This window comes from Aulonocara sp. 'chitande type north' Nkhata Bay, linkage group LG16, assembly GCF_057382095.1.
Source record: "Aulonocara sp. 'chitande type north' Nkhata Bay isolate Kocher_YH1m ecotype deep benthic linkage group LG16, A_spYH_male_GT1.1, whole genome shotgun sequence".
Classification (NCBI taxonomy): domain Eukaryota; kingdom Metazoa; phylum Chordata; class Actinopteri; order Cichliformes; family Cichlidae; genus Aulonocara; species Aulonocara sp. 'chitande type north' Nkhata Bay.
In genome coordinates this window covers 6,444,096-6,447,870 of record NC_141359.1, presented here as the reverse complement: position 1 = coordinate 6,447,870, position 3,775 = coordinate 6,444,096, and positions in this window count along the sequence as shown.

Here is a 3,775-nt window from a genome sequence, read left to right as displayed (position 1 = left end):
TTTATTTCGCCAAGACAGTGTGTTTCTCACTGTTACATGCATTTGAATGGGAAACTCACCCGAGACAAAGTATAGGTTTTCATTATGTGAATCATTTTAAAATCTTAGCTCAAACGGCTGCAAAACCTGTTTGCCCAGCACGGGGATATTGAGTTCTATAAGATAAAGCCATAAACATGTTTGTCTGAGTCTTCTATCAAAAGTTACAGCGATTTATATGAAGTTGTTGAAAATCGCTTTATTTCGCCAAGACAGTGTGTTTCTCACTGTTACATGCATTTGAATGGGAAACTCACCCGAGACAAAGTATAGGTTTTCATTATGTGAATCATTTTAAAATCTTAGCTCAAACGGCTGCAAAACCTGTTTGCCCAGCACGGGGATATTGAGTTCTATAAGATAAAGCCATAAACATGTTTGTCTGAGTCTTCTATCAAAAGTTACAGCGATTTATATGAAGTTGTTCAAAAACGCTTTATTTCACCAAGACAATGCGTTTCTCACTGTTACATGCATTTGAATGGGAAACTCGCCTGAAACAAAGTATAGGTTTTCATTATGTGAATAATTTTAAAATCTTAGCTCAAACGGCTGCAAAACCTGTTTGCCCAGCACGGGGATATTGAGTTCTATAAGATAAAGCCATAAACATGTTTGTCTGAGTCTTCTATCAAAAGTTACAGCGATTTATATGAAGTTGTTCAAAAACGCTTTATTTCGCCAAGACAATGCGTTTCTCACTGTTACATGCATTTGAATGGGAAACTCGCCTGAAACAAAGTATAGGTTTTCATTATGTGAATAATTTTTAAATCTTAGCTCAAACGGCTGCAAAACCTGTTTGCCCAGCACGGGGATATTGAGTTCTATAAGATAAAGCCATAAACATGTTTGTCTGAGTCTTCTATCAAAAGTTACAGCGATTTATATGAAGTTGTTCAAAAACGCTTTATTTCGCCAAGACAATGCGTTTCTCACTGTTACATGCATTTGAATGGGAAACTCGCCTGAAACAAAGTATAGGTTTTCATTATGTGAATAATTTTTAAATCTTAGCTCAAACGGCTGCAAAACCTGTTTGCCCAGCACGGGGATATTGAGTTCTATAAGATAAAGCCATAAACATGTTTGTCTGAGTCTTCTATCAAAAGTTACAGCGATTTATATGAAGTTGTTCAAAAACGCTTTATTTCGCCAAGACAATGCGTTTCTCACTGTTACATGCATTTGAATGGGAAACTCGCCCGAAACAAAGTATAGGTTTTCATTATGTGAATCATTTTAAAATCTTAGCTCAAACGGCTGCAAAACCTGTTTGCCCAGCACGGGGATATTGAGTTCTATAAGATAAAGCCATAAACATGTTTGTCTGAGTCTTCTATCAAAAGTTACAGCGATTTATATGAAGTTGTTCAAAAACGCTTTATTTCGCCAAGACAATGCGTTTCTCACTGTTACATGAATTTGAATGGGAAACTCGCCTGAAACAAAGTATAGGTTTTCATTATGTGAATCATTTTAAAATCTTAGCTCAAACGGCTGCAAAACCTGTTTGCCCAGCACGGGGATATTGAGTTCTATAAGATAAAGCCATAAACATGTTTGTCTGAGTCTTCTATCAAAAGTTACAGCGATTTATATGAAGTTGTTCAAAAACGCTTTATTTCGCCAAGACAATGCGTTTCTCACTGTTACATGCATTTGAATGGGAAACTCGCCTGAAACAAAGTATAGGTTTTCATTATGTGAATAATTTTTAAATCTTAGCTCAAACGGCTGCAAAACCTGTTTGCCCAGCACGGGGATATTGAGTTCTATAAGATAAAGCCATAAACATGTTTGTCTGAGTCTTCTATCAAAAGTTACAGCGATTTATATGAAGTTGTTCAAAAACGCTTTATTTCGCCAAGACAATGCGTTTCTCACTGTTACATGAATTTGAATGGGAAACTCGCCTGAAACAAAGTATAGGTTTTCATTATGTGAATCATTTTAAAATCTTAGCTCAAACGGCTGCAAAACCTGTTTGCCCAGCACGGGGACCTTGAGTTCTATAAGATAAAGCCATAAACATGTTTGTCTGAGTCTTCTATCAAAAGTTACAGCGATTTATATGAAGTTGTTCAAAAACGCTTTATTTCGCCAAGACAATGCGTTTCTCACTGTTACATGCATTTGAATGGGAAACTCGCCTGAAACAAAGTATAGGTTTTCATTATGTGAATAATTTTTAAATCTTAGCTCAAACGGCTGCAAAACCTGTTTGCCCAGCACGGGGATATTGAGTTCTATAAGATAAAGCCATAAACATGTTTGTCTGAGTCTTCTATCAAAAGTTACAGCGATTTATATGAAGTGGTTGAAAATCGCTTTATTTCGCCAAGACAGTGTGTTTCTCACTGTTACATGCATTTGAATGGGAAACTCACCCGAGACAAAGTATAGGTTTTCATTATGTGAATCATTTTAAAATCTTAGCTCAAACGGCTGCAAAACCTGTTTGCCCAGCACGGGGATATTGAGTTCTATAAGATAAAGCCATAAACATGTTTGTCTGAGTCTTCTATCAAAAGTTACAGCGATTTATATGAAGTGGTTGAAAATCGCTTTATTTCGCCAAGACAGTGTGTTTCTCACTGTTACATGCATTTGAATGGGAAACTCACCCGAGACAAAGTATAGGTTTTCATTATGTGAATCATTTTAAAATCTTAGCTCAAACGGCTGCAAAACCTGTTTGCCCAGCACGGGGATATTGAGTTCTATAAGATAAAGCCATAAACATGTTTGTCTGAGTCTTCTATCAAAAGTTACAGCGATTTATATGAAGTTGTTCAAAAACGCTTTATTTCGCCAAGACAATGCGTTTCTCACTGTTACATGAATTTGAATGGGAAACTCACCCGAGACAAAGTATAGGTTTTCATTATGTGAATCATTTTAAAATCTTAGCTCAAACGGCTGCAAAACCTGTTTGCCCAGCACGGGGATATTGAGTTCTATAAGATAAAGCCATAAACATGTTTGTCTGAGTCTTCTATCAAAAGTTACAGCGATTTATATGAAGTTGTTCAAAAACGCTTTATTTCGCCAAGACAATGCGTTTCTCACTGTTACATGAATTTGAATGGGAAACTCGCCTGAAACAAAGTATAGGTTTTCATTATGTGAATCATTTTAAAATCTTAGCTCAAACGGCTGCAAAACCTGTTTGCCCAGCACGGGGATATTGAGTTCTATAAGATAAAGCCATAAACATGTTTGTCTGAGTCTTCTATCAAAAGTTACAGCGATTTATATGAAGTGGTTGAAAATCGCTTTATTTCGCCAAGACAGTGTGTTTCTCACTGTTACATGCATTTGAATGGGAAACTCACCTGAGACAAAGTATAGGTTTTCATTATGTGAATAATTTTAAAATCTTAGCTCAAACGGCTGCAAAACCTGTTTGCCCAGCACGGGGATATTGAGTTCTATAAGATAAAGCCATAAACATGTTTGTCTGAGTCTTCTATCAAAAGTTACAGCGATTTATATGAAGTTGTTCAAAAACGCTTTATTTCGCCAAGACAATGCGTTTCTCACTGTTACATGCATTTGAATGGGAAACTCGCCTGAAACAAAGTATAGGTTTTCATTATGTGAATCATTTTAAAATCTTAGCTCAAACGGCTGCAAAACCTGTTTGCCCAGCACGGGGATATTGAGTTCTATAAGATAAAGCCATAAACATGTTTGTCTGAGTCTTCTATCAAAAGTTACAGCGATTTATATG